Source organism: Ochotona princeps, chromosome 6 (assembly GCF_030435755.1).
Source record: "Ochotona princeps isolate mOchPri1 chromosome 6, mOchPri1.hap1, whole genome shotgun sequence".
In the NCBI taxonomy this organism is placed as follows: domain Eukaryota; kingdom Metazoa; phylum Chordata; class Mammalia; order Lagomorpha; family Ochotonidae; genus Ochotona; species Ochotona princeps.
Window position 1 is genome coordinate 28,883,418 of NC_080837.1, and position 22,961 is coordinate 28,906,378.

Below are 22,961 nucleotides of genomic sequence, written 5' to 3' on the forward strand. Positions count from 1 at the left end.
TCGCATCGTTTCCCAAAACCTGCCAGGCCTGGGCTCCAGAAAAGACCATCAGTCTCCTGACTGACAGCTTGTAAAGTATACATGCCAAGGGGGTTGGCTACAGAGGCCTGGCCTGGGGTGTGCCTCTTACACAGGCTGGGAAACACAAGAACTCTGAAGATGAACTTGTTGCAGAACTGCGCCTGCGCTGATGTGTCTGTCACTTTGATTTGCCCCGGGCTGTGGCTTGGATGTGTTCCCCAGAGTTCATGTCCTGAAAACTCAGTCCCAATGTAACCACACAGAGAGGTGGGACGTTAAAGAGATGATCAGGGCATGACGACTTGGCCCTCATGAAGGAATCCATGCCATTGTCAGGAGAGTGGGTTTCTCACAAAGCCATGTGTCTGGCCTCCTCCTCCGTTCCCCTCTCCCTCAGCAGAGGCCACTGTTTTGCTCTGGGATTTCTGTCCAGACCTGTAAGAACAATCTCTGTTCTGAAACAATTACTCAGTCTCAAGTATCTCTTACAGCAGCACAAAGTGGATTAAGACATCCTACTCAATGTAAATATCAACCACTTCACTGCAAAAATATTAAGATGTCTGGGTCAGCATGGTAGCTCAACAGGCTAATCCTCTATCTGCAAGTGCTGGCATCCCATATGGGTGCCAGTTCGTGTCGCAGCTGTCCCATTTCCAATTCAGCTCTCCGCTGTGGCCTGGGAAAGCAGCAGAGGATGGGCCAAAGCCTTGGGACCCTGCACCCACATGGCAGATCTGCAAGAGGCTCCTGGCTTTGGAGTGACTAAGCTCCACCTCATTGAGACCATTCGGAAAGTTAACCAATGGAATGGAAGATTTTTCTTTCTCTCTCTCCTTCTGTCTGTAAATTTGCCTTTCTAATAAAAAAAATCTTTTATTTTTAAAATATGGAACACTTCACAAATTTGAGAATCATCCTTGCATGGGCGCCATGTTAATCTTCTCTGTATCATTCCAATTTTAGTATATGTGCTACCAAAGCAAGCACTAAATCTTTTTTTTTTAAAGAAAGAAATATTAAGTTGTCTGAAACTTAATATTTCCCTATCCCACTAGTCAACATGACTTTTCTAGCCTCCAAACATTTCTGAATTCTAAAACGACTGGGCTTAACAGGCTGTGAGTTAGAGACTATGTTTCCGTATTAAACCTAGAAATCAACACTAACATTCAGGCATTTAACATGAGTAAAAATTTTCCTGTTGTTGGACATTTAGGAAGTAATTTTAAAGGTTCCTTATTTAAAAAATCTGTAATCATTACTTCTTCATGATAAATTCCTAACTGCAGAACCAGAGAAAAGGGGTATGCATGCTTAAGACTTGTAAAACACGTTGCTAAATGACTTTTTAGTGTTGTTGGCCAAGTTAAGAAAGTCTGTCTCAACTCTATACATTAATTTTTACCATTTCAGCTTTTTAAAAATCATTCAGTTTTACCATTTCAGAAAATTACTTTTTAATAGGAAATCAGCTCAGCAGCCATGCATGCTGAAGAACTTCAGGAGTACAGAAATGCTTGCAGCCTTGCTGCCAGTGCTCAATCCCTTTTCCCAGGGGAGGAAATGAACCATGTACCACATATTTTTCCTTAGCTTTCTCTCAGCCTTTGCTGTCCTTCCATTATCATTTTCTAACCCTCTGCCTTCAGAGGCCAGACAAGGAGACTTTTTTTCCCTCAAGATTTATCTAATTCTTTGAAAGGCACGGTGGAGGAGATAGATAACTTTCATCCACTGAGTCACTCCCCAAATGGCTGCAAATGGCCACAACCAGGCTAGGCCAAAACAAGGAGCCTGTAGTTTCCTCAGAGTCTCTCACATGGGTGCATGGGCCCAAGGACTTAAGCCATCTTCTGCTGCTTTCCCAGTCTCTAAACAAGGAGCTGACTTGGAAGCAGGGCATAACCCAGTGCCCACTTGGTATGCTAGGATTATAGGTCCAACCTGCATAAAACTGACCATAGGGGGAATCGGGTGCGATCCTGACAACCTCTGAACAGGAGGTCATGTGCATGGAGCAGGGGGGCACTCCAGAGTGGAGCAGGTAGTAAGGAGGAAGCTTGGATCCCAACCATGAAGACTCCCAGACCTTCACCACAAACTATTAATATGAGCAACAAGGACTATATCCCAACTGCCAAGGAGGCCACAGGGAATTGGATGCCCTCGGAGGCCGAGTACTCTGAGGTCACCCACCCCCAACCGGAGCTTCCGCAGGGGATGGAAGAAGTCCAAACACTACCACGCAGAAACCAACGTCATCGGAAAGACAGCCAGAAGCCCTGAGCGGTCCGCAGAAACAGAAGAACAATAAACGTCCTTCGGGACCAGGGAGGAGAGTTTTTTCTGGTCCGAGCCTGGCTCCACCTCTGGACCCCCACTCTCCCTCACAATGACTATCGGGATCGCTCCGAAAACCCCTCATAGCAAACAAACAATCATACAAACTAAAAAAACCTAAAATAAATAGACAAACAACAAAAAGTAGAGCTTGGAATCTGACAGGAAAGAGCTGGCGTGGATTGGCTCATGCCTCGCTGGGTGGGACACAAAGATCAGTCACTTCTCACCGTGGTGTTGAGGATTTTCCTGCACCCCCCCCCAAAAAAAATGTTCTGCACCTTAATTGTTGACAAATGTCTTGTTAGAGTTACAAGCCAGTCTAGATTATCCTAAAATCTGCCAAGATCAGCAAAATTATACTTCAACACAACAAATGGCTAAATACAAAAATGAAATAGACACGAGACAGCTGAATGGTACCTTATAGCCATTTTAAGGTATATAGCAGCCGGTCCTGTATATAAACTAAAATTGAAATGTCAATGAGCTAATCACAGGTTGTGGTTAAGAACTTGTTTTTTTTTTTTTTTTTTTTTAACATACTGGTTACTCAAAACCATGTCAATCCCATAATGTTGCAAATTGCTGTTAATGTTATATTGGGACTCTTAATTGACTGGGATGATATTCTTTTTTTTTTTTTTTTTTTTTAAAGATTTATTCATTTTATTACAGCCAGATATACAGAGAGGAGGAGAGACAGAGAGGAAGATCTTCCATCCGATGATTTACTCCCCAAGTGAGCCGCATCGGGCCGGTGCGCACCGATCCGATGCCGGGAACCTGGAACCTCTTCCGGGTCTCCCACGCGGGTGCAGTGTCCCAATGCATTGGGCCGTCCTCGACTGCTTTCCCAGGCCACAGGCAGGGAGCTGGATGGGAAGTGGAGCTGCCGGGATTAGAACCGGCGCCCATATGGGATCCCGGGGCTTTCAAGGCGAGGACTTTAGCCGCTAGGCCACGCCGCCGGGACTGGGATGATATTCTACCAGCTCTAACTTTGGACCAGAAATGGTCTCCCCAAGAAACTGTTCAACCCATCTGGACAATAAGTAGCTGGACTCTATGCTTGGTATATGTTTGCAAGGAAAGAATCTTGATTGAATTTCAACTATAATACTGCATCAAGGTGGAGGAATCCACCAGGGGGGAGGGGCGTGGGGAGGGGTGGGAGGATTCCCAGAGCCTATGAAACTGTCACATAATGCAAAATAATTAATAATAAAAAAAAACTGACCCTAGGATACTGATTTTTGCTATACTGTAGTCCTTTTATCAATGGTTTCTGAAGTTTCATTCACATGTAATTAGCTGTAGCCCACAAATTTGCAATGGAAAATTTCAGATATCAACAGTTTATAGGTTTGAAATAACTCTTACTTAAAATATAACTCTATATTATTATAATTGTTCTATTATTAGTTGCTGTTAATATTATTCTGTGCCTAATTTATGAATTAAACTGTATCATAATATTCTGTAAGTCTGATACATCTATACCTTCAGGCATCCACTAGTGGGGGAAGGTCTTGGAATGTATCCCCTATACAAGGTGTAGAACTACTAATATTCCACTTGCCCCAAGCTTGACTTTCTCTCAGCTGTTTAATTTCCACTTGTTGCTAAGCTTTACTATTATGTCAAAACTCTTACTTTCCCACCTATTTTCTACTCTTGCAGGATTTGTTATCTTCGAGGTATTAGTTTTTAGCCCTTGCTGAGAAGCAGGACAAAAGGAAGATCAAAATTTGTAAACCACCTTAGATCTCTGGCTACCAATGTGGCCTGCCAGCACTTACTCGAATCCAACAGCTGGGGACATATTAGATGATGCCTGTTCAGGAAAGACTCTTCTAACTCCCACATACTCTTTCTTTGTCCTTTAAAATCCTGACCCCAGGGCAGATGCTGTGCCTCCATATGAGACTGAATCCCTTGGAGCCAGAGAATAGGATAGAGAGAGGCTGTATGTTACCAACTCCATGACAGCAAGGAGGGAAACCCAGTCCTTAGGGGATCCCATGACTCAGGTGGAGGGTTCTGAATAGGCTGGCTAGAGCAAGTGTCAAATGATCACTGGCTCTACCAGAGTCCTCATCCTCCTGAATGCTCAGAGGGTTAAATGGAGGAGGAAAGGAAAGCAAGCAACCATACGTGAATTCAATGTAATTCTACTGGGTAAATGAAATCCATTCATTTTGGAGTATGTCCTTCTAAACACCCACTAGAACCCGGGGCCAGAGATGGATAGCACTAGCCATGAGAAGGTGAGCCGGTTATAAGGGTCCTTTCCATTTAATTATAGCTGCTACTGTACAAAGGCCCACTTAATTTATAGGCTCCAAGTCACAGGGCAATTTCCATCTAAGCTTAGTTTGTAAGCTGTGGATCTTAGAGAGAGAACCAATCAGGGTGTGTAAACCTCCCCGTCCTATTTAAACAATCCACTCCAAAGGAGGGGTGGACAGGGATGGGTCTGCTTTGAGTACTCCTTTGTTCCCTGCCCTACGTTCTGCCTGCTGGCTTCCTTCTCTTGTGCCCAAGTCCCAGGAGCCCCATGCTGTGCTGACCCAGGCCTGTCAGCCGAGGACTGCCATCCACAGCTACTTCTTGCCTTCTCTCCCCCCATGCCAACTGCAGACTCCACATTCTGCTTCACTCGGCCCCACTAGACATCTCATGTTCAAACCTCATTCCCAGATCTTGTTTGCCTCAGGTCTCCCTAGACCATTAGCGCCCACTGCCTGAGTCCTTTTCTCCATTATCAAAGGAGAATCTAGGAAGACAGTCAGCTCTGCTGCACTATTCACACTTTAAATGCAAAAAAGTCTTCAAATCATATTCCCATTTCCAGCTTTCTACAGACTTTATGTGTCTGCAAATATTTTTTTCTAGTATTACACTTGTCAACAATATATTTGTCACATAACTGGGATTTGATTGCACAAAGCAGGATTTCACTGCTAACATATTTTCAAATGCTTCTATTTTTATTTCCAATTTGAGCTAAATTTGACAACAATTTGACAACAATTTCTTTTGTTCTCAGCATAATTTCCCTTAGGCATCATGCCTGTAAATCCGAAATACTTTTACATAATCAAGAGATACAGTATTTTAACAGATACCCAAGCAACCTGCCCTTAGACTTATCCACAGCTGCTTCTATATTATGAATTTTTAAAATAAAAAGTGATGATATCAGTATATAGGCATATCACTTTGTCACACCTTCTAGATGTTTTTGTTACAAACTATTTTATATCCTTGTGCTACAATTCCAGTTGATTATTCCATAACCCAAAAGCAACTACATGGAACAAATATGCTATTAGACTTATGAGTATTTGTATTTGGATACAATAAGTGCTGCAGGCCTGTTGTTCATGGGCTATAGCTATTTCAGCCTTGGAAGATGCCCCAAGGTCAACCCATGTCCCAAATCTGCACTCAGCGTGTCATTCAGAAGGGACCAGGGAAGTGTCTAAGTACTGATAGTCTGTTCCACCCATTCTCTTTCTGGAGTGGGAGAGATATAATTACACCACAAGGCCAGATCACATTCCAGGACAGGTGCATCACAAATGTATGACCAAAACCCACTTCTATAGGTGGACTCACAGTCCAAGTCCACGGCAACAAGCCACACATGATGCTATGATACAAACCCCACCAATGGTGGTCATAGGACTCTATTTAGCCTTAGATCAGATACAGGGACTCCATTTGTAGACATTGGCATGGGGATATGAGCTGTTAAGATTTGACCACTGTTGTGATTTACAGCCTGGCTTTGAGTCTGAAGACAATACTGTAACTCCAACCGCCTGCATGAGCTTGGAGGAGGGGTGCTAAACACTAAAGGCTGAATTACACTTGGGTCTCACAATCTCTGAAGTGCATTTTGGGCATCCCAAGGCACTGATCAAGGTCTTTCCAAGGCACAGGTGAAGACCTTGCTTTGCGGTTTCTTCCATAGGCATTGGCCTAGGGTCAGGAAACATCAAGATCTACAAAGTGTGGAATTTAACCAACCTGGCACTAACTCCCAAGACGCAGCCCTGTGATTCCTTGCTGTCTGCCCAAGCTTGAAGGAGGACTGATAAAAGCAGCTTCTCAGCTAACCAGGATGGCACCTAGCAGGATGGCACCTGTTCTCACAGTCACCAGGCCCTGGGAACTCTCAGGGGTGTACCTCAGGCCAACTTGAAATGAGACAGATCTCTGCCTGATTCTAGGACATCTCCAAAGCGTCCTTCTGTGAGCAGAGGCCTGGGGATACAGCCTTCTGGCTCCATCGGATGCTGGATCTCACAATAATGACCAGCTACCCATAACAAGATAAAAGGGCCTAAACGCCCATTCCTTTCCCCTCTGCAGCAGCTGGATTCTTGATCTGCTGTCTTCAGGAAATTGAGGAATGGGTGGCAGAGGAAGGCTTCTAAACACCTGGTTAAGGAGACCCCACAGGCTCAGTCTGCTGGGGCTGCAGCAATGAACTCCTGTCTAGTGCTGATTTTTCCGGTGGCAGGGATGGCACTGGGTTCTTTGTCTAAGATCTGAACTTAATCCTCTCTCCCTCTCTCAAGCAGGAGGTGATGTGGTGAATGAACAGCTGTTCCAAATGGTATCAGAAGGGAGACAGCTGCCTGAGCATCGTACTCAACTGCAATGTTGCTCTACCTCAACACATCAGCATTGGGTTGAGGTTTGCCTTTAGGCAAACAACTTGCAAACAGCAACTGGAGGGCAGTTCCCTCTGTCATGCCCCTCTTGATTAGTAACAAAAACAAAACAAAACACAAAACAAAAAACAAAACACCAACCTAGAACAAGGTGTTAGCACCAGGATGGGGAGATCCAGGTAAAGGGCCTAGAAATGTAAACTGAGGTTGACTTGAAAAAAAAAAACCTGAATTTTCTGATCAGAGAATTAAGCAGATAAAGACCCTGCTTCCTAGTGGCCAGCCGGGATGCACTTGTGACTCACTGGGTGGGACACAAAGATCAGATACTCCCCTCTGGGGTGTTGAGGATTTCTCTGCACACCCCTCCCAAAAACATTCACCTGAACTGTTGACATTTGTCCTGTTAAAGTTATAGAGTTGGACTACCCGAAAAACAGCCAGGTTCAGCAAAATCACGCTTCAATGCTATAAAATGCTAAATACTAACATTGAAATAGACAAGAGACAGCTGAATAGCAATCTATAGCCATTTTAAGGTATATAGACCATGGTTGAATGTAAACCAAAGTTGAAATGTCTATGAGGAAGTCACAGGTTGTGGTCAAGAACATGCATTTTCCTGGTAACATATTGGTTAATCAATACCATGTCAATTAATGCCATAATGCTGTAAATGGTTGTAAATATTAGGTTGAGATTTTTTACTTGATTGGGATGATACTCTGCTGGTTCTGCCTTTGGACCAGAGATGGTCTCACCAGGCAGCCATTGAACTTGCCAGGACAATTAGATGCTGGACTTTATGATTGGTCAAAACCTCCAATGAAAGAATCTCAACTGAGTTTGAACTATGGAAATACAGCGGGGTGGAGCAATCCACCGTGGGCGGGGGGAAGGGTTTGGGGAGGGGCGGGGGGAATTCCAGTGCATAAAAAAAAAAATGTGTGTCACATAATGCAATGAAATTAAAAAAAAAAAAAAAGACCCTGCTTCCTGCAGCCAAGGAAGGGCCCAGCCCAGCTGAACATTCCATTCTGACACTATTTCTCAGAGATAAGAACAGGAGAAGTTCATCAGCTTCCAACTTGGCAACTGTTTCTGCAAGCAGGGTCTGCAGGTCTGTTCCCAGTGAGGTTCCACAGAAGGGTCTCTTCCTAAGGGAAGCCAGTGTAGCTATCTATTCCCTTTTAAAGGGTCTGGGCCGCACCACCCTCGCTCCCAATGGAATGCACCTATTCCCTGCTTCTGGATCAACCTTGACCTCCAAGATTTTTCAGGGCGCTATTCATTCTTTTTTAATTGCAAGGGTTTATCTTAATTTTTACTTCATATTTAACAGATTCAATATGATTTGGAGATGCAATTCTTTTTTTTTTTTTTTTTTTTAAGATTTATTCATTTTATTACAGCCAGATATACACAGAGGAGGAGAGACAGAGAGGAAGATCTTCCGTCTGATGATTCACTCCCCAAGTGAGCCGCAACGGGCCGGTGCGCGCCGATCCGATGCCGGGAACCTGGAACCTCTTCCGGGTCTCCCACGCGGGTGCAGGGTCCCAAAGCATTGGGCTGTCCTCGACTGCTTTCCCAGGCCACAAGCAGGGAGCTGGATGGGAAGTGGAGCTGCCGGGATTAGAACCGGCGCCCATATGGGATCCCGGTGCTTTCAAGGCGAGGACTTTAGCCGCTAGACCACGCCGCCGGGCCCTGGAGATGCAATTCTAAGAACATCATAATGTCCTTTTCCTCCTTCAACCCTCTTTCCTTCTCTTTTTCTCTTTTTAGTTTTTGAGATAACATATTTAAATTCACATTACAGTATAAAGGCCTAACATTTCACTGAATAAGGAGTTGAACAAGTAAAAAACAAGAAGACCTGAGTTTTGTGAGAATATAGACATGGTGCTATTTAAATGAAACCAACAAAGTGGCTGCTCTTGCTGAGCCAGAAAACACCAGGCTCACAGGGAGGCTCAGACAACGCCTAATAAAGTCAGCATGGAGCATGACACAGACCCATGCATTTTAATTCCTGACGGGCTGCCAACTGTGAGACCTTAGACAAACTGCTTCACCTTTCTGTGGGTTCCATTTCCCCATTTGTAAAATGTAGATAATGCTGAAAGGAAATGTGATGGGCATACAGAATGAATGCACAAAAGTAAAGTAGTATGAAAACACCAAGTACAATTATTGGTCTGGCAATATGTTGATGCTAGCTTTGAACAGTTTGCATTACTTCCTAAAAATAATAATAAAAAAAGATGGGTAGGAAAATTTTATGAAAATCCATCTTTCTACTTGTGTAATTTTCATAAAAACTCGGGAAGTGTTAGCATGTAAACAATGCTAGATACTCATTTGCCTTATAAATATCTATAATTGAAACCAGCTTTACAAAACAGAACAAATCCAAGTAAATTATATGCACGTGACTAATTACAAAATTTTTGTCTCATTAACAAAAGCTTATGTAAATCTGAATTAGAAATGTAAAAAGCATTCTTGAACTTGCTGGTTTATTGCTTCAAGCTAATTCCACACAACTTCTCTCCCTGCCTGAAGCAAATCCAACAGAAGAAAGAGCAGAACAGGAGCCCCAATACAAGCCGTAGGGATACTCATGCCTCAATGGTCAATGGGGGCAGCAATAAAAGGCCCTTTTGCTAAAACAGTATCAGCAACATCAACTTCCAAGCTCACATTGGTAGTAAACATTAACTCCACAGAGTCAGACAATGCCTAACTAAATTACAGAAATCTCAGTGGGGCTGTCTGGTGTCCATGCAAAGTGAGGCAGAGCTACATTCAGGTGGTCATAGAGATATCCACTGGGGCCCTGCCATACAGTGGGAAGTTCCTTGCGGCCCTGCCTGCAATGGAACAATACTCTTCACACCTTCCTGTCTTCCACACCCATCACACGGACCCCAGCAACAGTTGACTCAGCACATACCCCAAGAGAAATGAAAAGGTATTTCCACTGGTATGGTTTGGATGCTTTTTATCCCCTACACGCTTATACGTTTAGAGCTTTACCCTAGAGGGATAATATTTAGATGTGGGACATTTAAAAAGGTAAGTTTTCAGGGAAGGTCTTACGTTTATCGGGAAATGTTCTTGAGAAAGATTGTGAAGACTTCAGTCTTTCGTTGTGATGTTAGCTTTCCATCTTGCATCCACTTTCACCATCGCCATCCACTATGATCTGACCCAACCAGAAAGGCCCACACCAGAGTGGAGCCAATGCTTGTGCCAGCCCTTGAATCCCCAGAACTGTGAGCTACATTTACCTCTTCTATTCATAAGTAGTCTGTCTTGGGTTTTTCATTTTAGTAACATAAAACAAACTAACATGTCTACAAGAAGACTAATTCAGGAGTAGTCACAAAAGCTTTCTTCATTACATCAACCCTAGAAACAAGTGAAATTAGAAATGGACAAGCTGGTATATCTATAACATGGGACACTAGTCACTGATACACAGGAAAAGTCTGCTGACAAATAATGGGTGAATCTTATAGACATCATGCTAGGGGGAGAAAAACACCAACTTCAGGGGCTAGCTTCCAACACCAACATGCCATATCAAAATGCTGGCTGCAGTCCCAGCTTCCCTGTCTCCAGTTTAATTTCCTGCTAATGTGCCTGAGGAGACAATGGAAAGTGCTTCAAGTGCTTGGGCCACTTGTGGGCCATCATGTGAGAGACCTAGAGTTCCTGGCCTGAATCAGCAGCCCTAGTCATTGCAATCATTTGAGGGATGAATGAAAATGTATCAAACTATGCAGTTATGATTTGTGCATTTCACCATTTATTAAGTACTCATCAAAAACATCAGGGAAAAGCACTGAATTCTAGGTAATGGGTAGGCTAACTTCTCTCAGCATCGTGAGTTGAAATTTCCATTGTACATCTTAGCTTTGAGTAAGTGAATAAATATATTGAGGAAAATATATACATTTGTTTATCTGAAAGACAAGAGCATCAGACAGAGAGAAAGCGATACATTCCAACCCCAATTTTGTCTTCAAATAGTCACAAAAGCCAGGGCTGAGCCAGGCTGAAACCAAGAGCTAGGAACACCATCCTTGGCATGTACCTGAGGAGCAGGAGCCCAAGCACTTAGGTTATTCTCCGCTGCCTTTCTAGATACATTAACTTGGAACTGGATTGGAAGCAGAGCAGCTGGGATCCAAACTGGCACTCCAATATGGGATGCTTGCACCGTAAGTGGCAGCTTAATCTGATGGTCCCTGAATTTATGCTTTTTAATGTGTAGATAAAATCTATTTACTAGTTCTTTTCATCGAGAGTTTCTAGAAACAATGCTACCCCTATAACAGTGAGTACACCTAGTGCTTAGATCTTGTTTTCTAAATACCATTCTCTTACTAACATGAACCAAGACTCTACAGAACTTCTTTAATTTCGGGGCTTGGAGTCTGGAAAGCGTAGGATATGTGTGGAACCTCTTTTTGCACCAGAATCTAAGGATATGCTCTATTATGGGGTACAGCCAGTGATAGCCAGCACTCATTGACAGTGGGCAAATGAAATTTGGCTGTGTCCCCTATCCTCCCTCCTGAAGGTGGGTCCTAACAGCAATGGAATGATAATTCCATCCTCAACCACTCCCCCCACATCCTCATTTAGCAGGATATTGGATGCAGATAAGTCCAATTAGTCTAGGTGTTTTTAGCTACAAGCCCAATTCCTGTTCCTGCCCATCCCAACAAGCACTAATCAACTCCTCAGCCCACAACACTTAGATATTCGCTCCTGCCCACCTGTGACTTACTTATCAACTGAGAGGGGACGGTATTGCATTGTTGTGTAACCACTCCCCTCACAAGCCCCTTTAAAAGGCCCATGATGCGGGGGGCTCTCTCTTTCTGGCCAGGTGCGTCCGTTACTCTGGCACCTTGACTCTTGACTGACCCAGGACAAGTAATCTCCTGAGCATGGCCCCTGTGTACTGTTTAGATGGAACAGTAAATATAATAATGTTGTCTCTTAGGATAACTTACATTGTTGGGGAAGTTGGGACATAGGTCTTCAGCTTAATGGATGGACTTAAGGATAATGACCATTTGTTCCTTTTGGGATTATGTTTGGTTGGGTTATGATTGGCTGGATTGCCATATGGACTTGTGATTTGCTATTCTGCTCTATTATCAACAAGCTTGGTTAATAAAGACTCCTTAATAAACCTTAGACATGTCTGGTGTGATCTCGCTTGCACCCTGCAACAGCTCAACAATAAGTGCTCATCCAACTGACAATTCCATTTCCCAAATTCCATGTGATCATCACCGACAATAATACATTGCACTTCACTAAATGAAAATCCAGAAGGACATGCTGTTACATATACACACATACACACCCAAGTAGATATGAGAGCTCTTCCTAATAGACTGCCAACTAACAATGCAGAAGGGATGATGGAATTAAGTCCATGAGGCTGAAGATTTAATGAAATGAGAATATTTATATACTCATAAAGTATTTCACCACAAATTACTTACAAAGGGGGAAATGGCCACTTCTGTGTTGTGGGCTGAGGAGTTGATCAGTGCTCATTGGGATGGGCAGGAACAGGAACTGGGCTTGTGGCTAACAACACCTAGACTAACTGGACTTGTCTGTATCCAATATCCTGCTAAATGAGGATGTGGGGGGAAGAGTATATAAGGAAGGGTGAAGGAGCAATAAAGAGAGGTGCTTCATCCCCAGATCCTCTCCCTGTCCCTGTTACTGGCTCTGCTGGTCAGAGCACTGCTGGTTGAGGAATCTGGCAGATACTGCTTGTGCCAATTACTCCACCTACATAATAAATAACTCCCACACTCAGTGATAGCAAGTAACCATTTATTATGCTCATGATGCTGTAGGTCAGGAATTTGGAAAAAGCACATCTGGAATGATTTGTCTCTGCTCTCTGACATCAGAGGCCTCAACTGGAAAACTCAAAGGCTAAAAGCTGGAGTCATTTGTAGGCTCCCTCCCTCACATACTGGACCCACAGTTAATGCTGTGGCCAAGGCGAGGCCTCAGTTAGACTCTGTGCAGCTACTTTGTGCTTCCTGATAGAACATTTGCTTCCTGGGTTTACCACTATAAAGTTTGTACTGCTCATTTTATAATAAATTAACTCATATGGATATAGTTTGAAACTATGTAAATTTCCTATCTTTTTTTAAGATTTATTTTATTTTTACTGGAAAGTCAGATATGCAGAGAGGAGGAGAGACAGAGAGGAAGATCTTTTGCCCACTGATTCACTCCCCAAGTGGCCACAATGCCTGGAGCTGAGCCAATCCGAAGCCAGGAGCTTCTTCTGGGTCTCCCACACAGGTGCAGGGTCCCAAGGCTTTGGGCCGTCCTCGACTGCTTTCCCAGGCCACAAGCAGGGAGCTGGATGGGAAGTGGGGCCTCCAGGATGAAAACCAGAATTTCCTATCTCTTAACCTGCTCTTTTCCATTAATTTTAGCATCTACTGATGATTTTTTGGCTGATTATTATTACTATGGTATTGTTGCAAACTCTTATAAGGTCAATTTATTTCAAAGACATTTATGTTCTTCAAAGTCCCAACTCCAAACAGTAATCCTTAGAAGTGCATAATCCGGGCCCGGTGGCGTGGCCTAGCGGCTAAAGTCCTCGCCTTGAAAGCACCGGGATCCCATATGGGCGCCGGTTCTAATCCCGGCAGCTCCACTTCCCATCCAGCTCCCTGCTTGTGGCCTGGGAAAGCAGTTGAGGACGGCCCAATGCATTGGGACCCTGCACCCGCGTGGGAGACCCAGAAGAGGTTCCAGGTTCCCGGCTTCGGATCGGCGCGCACCGGCCCGTTGCGGCTCACTTGGGGAGTGAATCATCGGACGGAGGATCTTCCTCTCTGTCTCTCCTCTGTATATATCTGGCTGTAATAAAATGAATAAATCTTTAAAAAAAAAAAAAAAAAAAGAAGTGCATAATCCGTTAGTTTGGTTCAGAAGGCTTATTCCTGGAAAAAAAGTACTTCTTTTCCAGTTTGAACCTAAATATGTGCTAGCCAGATTAATTTTTAAAGTTATTTCTTATTCTTTGAATTGTATGTTTATTATACACCGAGTTTGGGCACTTTTCATATTTGAAAAATTTGTGTTTGCTTTTGATTACTGTTTGTTCTTATCATCTGTCCATTTCATATTTACTCGCAGGAGGCTTTTTTATATGTAAAGGAAACTAAATAGGGAATAAAGAAATATAGTAAGTTATATAAACCATTTTCAGTTACACAAGTTGTATGTTTCTTCCAGTTTTTTTGTGAGAACTCCAGGGTTCTGGCTTTGGACTGGCCCAGTCTCAGGTGTTGGAAACATTTGGGGAGTGAGCCAGCAGATAGGCCTCCCTGCCTTCCAAATGAATGAGTGAATGAATGAAATGAAATGTTGCTGAATTTTTTTAATTAATTAATTAATTTTTTTAAAGATTTATTTATCTTTATTTAAAAGGCAGTTTTTACAGAGAGAAGAGAGACAGAGAAAGAGGTCTGCCATCCACAGATTCACTCCCCAAATGGCTTCAATGGCCAGAGCTAACCTAATGTGAAGCCAGGAGCTTATTCTGGGTCTCTCATGTAGGTACAGGGTCCCGAGGACTTGAGCCATACTCCACTGCTTTCCCAGGCCATAAGCAGGGAATTGGATGAGAAGTAGAGCAGCCAGGACAAGAACTCACACCAATATGTGATGCCGGTGCTAGCTAGTAGATGATTAGCTTGTTACGCCACTGTACTGGCTCCTGACTCAAATTATTAACTACAAAAAAACAGTGTGCAGGACAGACATAAACTCAAGCCCTCTCATGTCAACAGTGTGACTTTCTTCCTGCTCTAACCTGGCTCCCAGACGCCTCCACGCTGAGTGGCAAACCTCAGCAGCCCAGAGCACTGACAAGCATTCGCTGTGTTGTGGTAGCATTTAGCACAGAGCATATAGAATCCAGTCCAGTCCAGGCCAGTGCAAGACCTAGATTAACACCCTCAGTACTGGTCAGTTCTGTGCTGTTATATCCAAAGTCCTAAGACAGGCCACTCACAGAAGAGGGAGGTTTACTCTGGCTAACAGCTTAGGAGGCTCACAGCTCAAGACCAGAGGCCCCACTGATCCAGCTGCCTGGTAAGCAGAGTGTAGCCAGGGCAGAGCTGCGTACAGAGAATACTGGGGGCCAGGCGGTGTAGAGGCAGCTGCCAGACCTGACTTGGATTTACAGAACCACCCCTCATGAGAGCTACCTTCTTGGGGTATGCCTCCAGTAACCTCAGGCCCTTCCAAAAGGCCCACCATCACAGGATCGGTCCTTTACAACCTCAGTACTGTTAGTTTATGATGTGGAAGATCAAACATCTGCATGAGTGCCACAGCCAAAGGTTGCCCAAATCACAGGCTCACCCAGTGTGCTGGAATGATTAACAGCCCATTCCATGCAGAGACAGCAGAGGGAAATTAACTACAGGACTCTGGACATTTTTAATTACAGACGTGAATGGCTCCAGGAGACCACTCATTCCCTAACAACCCCCTCCTAGGGGAGTGGTCGTGGGACACATTATTCTCAGCATTCGCGGGGCTTCAAGGCTGCCTCCTAACAACAGACTGGCAGCTGCACCAGCTCCCACACCCCACGGGAGGGGCCAAGAGGCCCCTGCACTCTCCAAGACGGACACAGGTCCTTCCACAACTGCCATGCTGTTGACTCTACAGCTCATGTGCTTTTAAAAATTAACTAATTTTCTCCTCCAAAGTGGCATATTGTTAAGACGCCTATTGATCTGCAGTTCTTGCAGTGATTTTGCAATTTTCAGAGTCTCTTAATGCTTCTGAAAATAACCACACATGTGGTATCACACTGATCCTTATTCTTCAGGTAGAAAATCCAAAATGAGGGGCTCCCACTGCTTGCTCCGGATCCCACAGCTGGGAAGCAGAACAGGCTATAATTTGGGGAGCGGGGCGCTCTAGTTGAAGATGTGGCCCTTTTGGGTGGCCACTTAACAAGGTAAATGCTGCTCTCTGGAGAGCACTGGGGAAGAAATAAAACAAGATGGCATGCTTCTGTTTCTGCACCTGAAAAGCCATCTCTCTTCTCCAAGTAGTTGATAATGAGGTCACCTGTAGAGAAAGGCTGTGCCCTGTAGTGTGTGAACACCTACGTAGGAGGAAAGAGAAATGATGCTGTTTCCTTCAAACTCCACCCCCCTCAAACAAAAAGGCAGAAATAAACTCCACAATATCATAGGAGAGAAGCTGAAACAAAGAGAAGAACTGCTGGAACCCCTTGAGTCATGAGTCTTAAAGGAAAAGTCAGGCTGGAAAGACACTCCTGGCCATGGGTGGGCACAGGCAGTGAAGTTAATTTGATAGTTTGTCTATGCATTCTGAATGGTTTCTCCACTCTTTAGAGATATCTTTGGAAAGATTTCCACTGTTTCAGGTAATGAAGTGCTGCTATTTTCCTTTGTTGCTGTTGTTTTACAACAGGAATCTGGTTTTTTATAGGCCCAGAACACTTGTTTTGCAAGGCAATTTTCTAGCTCAAAAAGGCTCTCTGCAGGGGAGGCAAGTGAGACTCTGTCGCCACCTAGTGGACATTGCTAAATAGGACCCCGCAGAGCTGGCTTGAGGAAAGCGCTTCAGGGTTGGGCACTGACTCAGCTTCAAAGGTCCATGTGCCAGACAGGAATATTGAAGTCAACAAAGTAGCACTGCGACTAGCAGAAAAGCATGAAATTAATGTCAGAGAGCTAAGGATGAACAACAGGTGTTCAAATGGGATACTTCTTCATTCCAGGTACAGATACTGAAAACAATTTTTGAAGATATTTTCAATATGTTCTTCTAATCAGAGATGACATGCAGGTGTGGGATGGACGCCAGACCATTCCTATCTTCCAGTGGCTGTCACACATCTGCCATTAGTCTGGTGTGATGTGATGTGATGTGGTGGCTTGAAGCACAGAGCCCTTACCATGGGCTCAAGCATAGAGCTGGCAGAGTTCTGGTATCACATCAAAGCTCCTAGAAATCCTTGAGAGACAAAGGAATATTTACAGAGTTCTTAAGGAGACCTTGCAGTCAAGCAGAGGAGCTAATAACACAGTAGAACACAGGTATCACCACAAATGGGCTCCCATAAGGACTGAAGTTACTCTGCCATGAGGAAGCCCAAAGAGGCCCTAAGACAGGGGGATTGAAAGAGCCTCTGATTCACACCACAGGCAATTGGCTGCCACCATCATGGAAGCTGCTGCCTTGCTGGCTTGTGACATGTGGCAGGCCCTCCCAGCAATAGGCCAATGCTTGTCCCCCTTACCCCACCCTTTCTAGTTCCAGGGCCCTTCAATAGTGAGGTGTACCTGCTGGAGTAGACTCCCAAACACACAGGTGCCCCTCCTGAGTTGGCAGGAGTCTCCCAGAGCCGCTGCTAACGGGCTGCTTCTTGGGCTTATTTCCCCAGAACCACGCTCTGGCTTCTCACCCAGAGACTCCCAGTCCTGCCTCAGTCTGCCATGTTCTCTCAGGCACACAGTGACAGGTGACAGTTTCTTGCAATGATGACAAAGGGTGCTGTGACCTGAAGAGATGTATGTTCCATACATTTCACAACATGTATGGTCTGCTGACCCTTTAGGAGACTGGAGGATGTTTCTCCTTGAGCTGGCTGCAACCTTAAAGTCTGAGTTCAGCACAGATCCAAGAGGCAGAGGAACCAGAGGAGAGAGAAGCCAGACAGACCTGCCCTCTAGTCCTGGCTCTGACACTTGTTGCTTGGTCCCTAAACACAGGCTTTACACCTCAACCTCAGTTTCCTCATCTGTAAAATGTCGAACACAGCAATCGCTTCTATAGAAGGGAAAATGAGAAGGTGTGAGAACTCACTACTGGTGGTGGGCATTTGGCACAGGGTTAAGCCCTCGCCTGTGACATCCAGGTCTCTCTCTTGCCTTGCTGACTCAACTTAAGAGCCCCGTGGCACTCAGAGACATCCTCTCCCTTCTCAGAGGTTGTCCTGTGGAAGCTCACGCTGACCCACCTGTGGGAAGCTATCACCCCTCTGTGGCCTTCCCTGCTAGCTGCACCTCCCCTCAAGGCAGACCTCTTGCCTGTCTTCCTGAACCAGAAGCCTTCTGGACATACTGCAATGCCCGGCAAGCCTTGGATGAACATGGCTGCATCAGAGAAATGGAATCATTAGGTAATCTTCCAATTATTCCACACATGTGCAAGCTCTCACCCTCTACTGTGCAGAGACAGCATTGAAGACAAGCATAAAAGAGGAGAGCGTGTCCTGGGGCACACATTCCTCAACTAAGGCCAGCATTTACAGAGGGGCCAGCAGCCTTTGGCACCCCTCTCCACCCTTGCACAGCCCGCGCCAACCAGAAATGCACACGACAGAATGAGCCTTCACTGGTCTCCAGGCACTTCACTGTCTGTCACAGGGAGGGACGACACCATGCTGATCACACAGTTCCCTGGGAATGTGTCCTGGCAGACACCCCCCTGCAGCTCCTCCACAGCCTCCAAACACTGCCCCCTCCTTTTTCCAGGCTGCATCGCCCCAAGCGATCCTTCCTTCCCAGAGGCGCCTGCCTCTGACCTGTGCACCCTAATTCTGGCTGTCTGCACTGCGGACACCCCTCGGACAGAAACACCCCATGGAGCCCCCAGTGTGGGTCAGATAGCTTACACAGCACGCACCGCGAGTATGAGCCCTGAGTTCTGAGAAAGTCTCTTATGGAGACACAGTGGGCCTTTGACCACGCCACTCTACGTAAAGTGAAGGCAGACAAGGGTTCTAAAACCAATGTGACAAATGGGAATGGGTACCTGGTGTGAGTATATCTCATAATTTACCAAAATCTTAAAAAGAACAAAAACACTAGGGGGCATAAACACAACATCCTTCAGATCCATGCTGACCTCAGCCTGTTCCCCCAGTCAGCACTCTGGGGATCTTCCTTGCCTGCATTCCTGTTCACCCGCAGACCCATTCCAGCCTGGTCCACGTACACCCGCCCGCCGACTTCCCCAGTCCTGCACAGCCCTGCCTTCTTCACAGGGGCTTCAGGCAGCTAAGTGCAGCCAAGCTACAGTGTTCAGATTAAAAACAACTAACAAAGAGAATGTGTTGGGCAGTCACAAACACCCCTGACACTCCCTGGAGTCCAACAGAGGACAACTTGGCTCTGCCACAGAAATGTCACTGGAGCACCCAGTTTCCAGCTTCTGCTCTGCCCACCTTTTCAGTTCCCTGGGCTGGTGCACTTGCAGCCCAGCTCTACTTATGAAGATGAGCAGAGCTTGGCGGTTGCCAGCCCCACTGAGGCTAGTCAAATTGACATCTCACAGTCATGCCCCTTGGCCATGAAGCAAAGCCTGCCTGGAAGCAGGTCCAAAACCAGGCTGCCTTGAGCTCTCTCCCTCACAACAGGCTCTGTAGTGCCCCTCTTCTGACCCATCGTCCCCTTTGTATTTTTTTTAAGATCCATTTTTATTTATTTGAGGGGCAGAATGTTGGAAAGAGAGATTTTCCATCTACTGGTTCAAATCCCCAAATGGCCACAATGGTTAGGGCTGGGCCAGGCTGAAGCCAGGAGTTTCTTCTGGGTCTCCTACACAGATGCAGGGGATCAAGCACTTGGACCATCTTCCATTAATTTCCCAGGCCATTAGCAGGGAGCTAGATCAGAACTAGAACAGCCAGGACTCAAACTGGTGCCTATAATGGATGCCAATACTGCAGGCAGTAGCTTAAACTGCTATGTCAGTTACAGCACTGGTTTCCTTTTCACTTTTTCTTTTTCATAAAGATTTATTTACTCATTTGAAAAGCAGAGTCATGGAGATAGACAGACATATCTTTCATCTGCTTGTTTGCTGTCCAAATGGTTGTAATAGCCAGGACTCAATTATGCTGTAGCTAGGAGCCAGGAGCTCCATCCTGGTCTCCCAAGTAAATGGCAGGGGCCCAAGTGTTGTCTTTCCAGGCACATTAGCCGGAAGCTGGTTCAGAGATAGAACAGCAAGGACTCAATCTGGCACTGCGGTGTGGGATGCTGGCACTGTAAGCTATGGCTGAACCTGAGGCACTGCAATCCCAGCCCCTTCCTCTTTAGGAGTTGAGAAGATGATCCCTTCCCATTGTGTTGGCATCCAAAAGAGAATGACCACAGTATAGTTGGAAGGTTTTTTTTTTCTTTTAATATTTCTTATAATTTGTAAGTGAAGAATAACCAACATTAAGTTGGTATACAAATATATATTGTTCCTATGTTCAGCTCAAGGAATTGTCACACAGCTAACACACATAGGAGACAAGCTCACAGGCAGAGAACAGGACATGAGTTAACCCACAAGTCCTGCCATGGCTTCCTCCAAGACAGGACTGAAGCAGGACTCCAAAAAATCCAGTGCCTCACCACCAGATGTGTATCCATCCCCAGCTCCAAACAAGCAGGAGGAGTGTCTGGCTCTACTACAGCGTGTACAGGATAGTCCACTGCCACTGATAAGTGATCTCCTGGGAGGGCAGCAGTGAGCAACATTACTACTCTGAGCATGTTGAATGCAAACAAACCAATAGTGCTTAGCCAAGTGCGGAACCAGGTGCTGTGTGCTAAGGAGAAATCTCTGCACTGTCCCAACTCCACAATCTGTTCAGCTCCTACCCAGGAGCCAGTTGGCAGAACCTCTTCCTGCTGTGCCATCTTCCCTGTGCTCAAGCATCAGCCCCCAGTAAGGTTGGTCTAGGCTGCCTAAGTGGCCCCTAGTCAACTGCCACTTGCAAGTGAGCCAAAGAACTGGGAGCAGTAACACTGGCAGGATTCTGCCCCTGGCCCAGGCGCAAGCTATCCAGATTCCTATCAAAAGCAAAGCAGTTATGTCTGCTTCTGTGCTGGACCTCAGTGGCCTGCTACATCGCCTGGTTTCTTTGTTTTCTGGCTCCTGTGGTCCTCCCCACCCCCATGCTGTGAGACAGCCTTCACCCTCATTGCTGTACGGCTTCCCCTGGGAGGTGTGGGCAGCTTTTACTCATCTCCCCTCCTGCTGATGGACCTTTGGGCAGATTCCATTCCAACTGTTAGAAACTGTGCTCTCATGCAGGAAAAGCTCTTTGAGGTCTCTGCCTGTGCTTCCACAAAGCTGTCTTCCTCCCACAGGGCAGGAAGGATAATGTCAGCGGAGTCTGAAGTGGCTGCAGAAGGACTCTGAGAAGGGCTGGAGTATTTGGTGTCATTTGTGAAATGACATAAGGTCATTTTGCCACAATCCTTGTACTTCTTCTACTATGTAGCCCTAAATTCCTAGGATGCCAAACTTACACTTTTGGGCTCACAGACCTACTCATGGTCACAGTATTTGGAGATCTGTGTGAATACAGAATTCATAGGCTCTTTTTACTTTTCTCATCTTCAGAGACATGTCTCCGAAAGTTATGAATAAAGAGTCTATTATCATGAGAAGGATTGCGGGAGGAGGGCAACAGTGAACTAAAATTGGCACCAAAAGAGAATGGGGCCTCCGGGGAGCAAAGAAAAGGCAGTGGAGCTCTGTAGTTAGGAGTGAGGTCAAGGGCAGTAGGGCTGATGGGAGGCTATGTAGATTTGGACTGAAGTAGTTTATTTTTCCAGCTCCCATCTATGGAATCTCAACAGCATGAATTTTGTTATATTCTAATGCCTGCACTATTTACCAACTATGTTTTTGTCAAATCTCTAAATAAATAATTTATATTATGTATGTTACATATAATAAATTACATATAAATTATATATTATAATTAACATGATGAATCTATTCTAGAAACATATATTTTAGTAGGAAACTTCATCTGCTCTTTCCTTATAAGAATCACTTGTCATAAATAGAATGTGACAATGGAAAACAAATACAGTGGGGCTGTACCATGGCACAGCACACTAATCCTCTGGCTGTGGCACTGGCATCCCATATAAGTGCTGGTTCTAGTACCAGTTGCTCCACTTTCAAATCAGCATCCTGCAAATGGCCTGGGAAAGCAGCAGAGGCTGACACAAGGTCTTGGAGCCTACACCCATGTAGGAGAGCTAGGAGCAGCTCTTGGCTTCAGGCTTCAGACAGCCCCAGTTCTGGCCATTATGGCTATGTGGGGAATGAATCAGTGGATGAAAGACCCTTCTCACTGTTTCTTCCTCTCTCTCTAACACTAACTTCCAAGTCAAATAAATAAAATATAAAATAAATAAATATAAAAATTAAAACTACAAATACAATTGAAATCATGGAAGGTTGTAGCTGAGGACCTGTGACATATCTAGGAGGGCCAATAGGGACAACAAGAAGTGGGGCCTCAGAAAATACACCCTCTTCCCATGCCACCATGTAGCAGGCAAAACAAGAGCCATTTACGGTTAGAGGCAGAATGGGAACTCCAGCAAGTTCTGCTAAGAGTTTTGACTTCCATCCCCCCTTCACCCTTTGCTTTTCTTCCCCCTCTCCTTTTTTCTCTTTCCTGTCTTCTTTCCATCTCATGTTCCCTACCTCATTCTCCCCATTTCTTACTTTAGGCTACCTGTAACAGCAATCACTGGTACCACTATAGTCAGGGAAGTAGGTTAATATTAAAAACAACCAAGAAGGCAAAAACAAGTAGATTAAAGACTTAACTGCCTGAAATTAAAACACTCCCTTCTTATAGTAAAAAAGCACAACTCAATAACATTTGAGAATAAAAATCAGCTGGAAAATATAATAAATATAACAATCCAGAGATTAGTAACCCAATCACATGAGAACTTCCACAAATCTATATGAGAACTAACAACAGTACAATTTAACAGAAAAATGTACATAAGACATATATAAGAAATTTTA

At 44.9% G+C, this 22,961-nt stretch overlaps 1 non-coding gene across 1 annotated transcript; it reads right to left on the minus strand.

Moving 5' to 3' along the window:
- Positions 1-904: 904 nt before the first annotated feature.
- LOC118759283 (U6 spliceosomal RNA) lies at positions 905-1,011 on the minus strand. The gene has a single exon (XR_004996087.2). It is a non-coding gene; the product is annotated as a U6 spliceosomal RNA (small nuclear RNA).
- Positions 1,012-22,961: the final 21,950 nt, after the last annotated feature.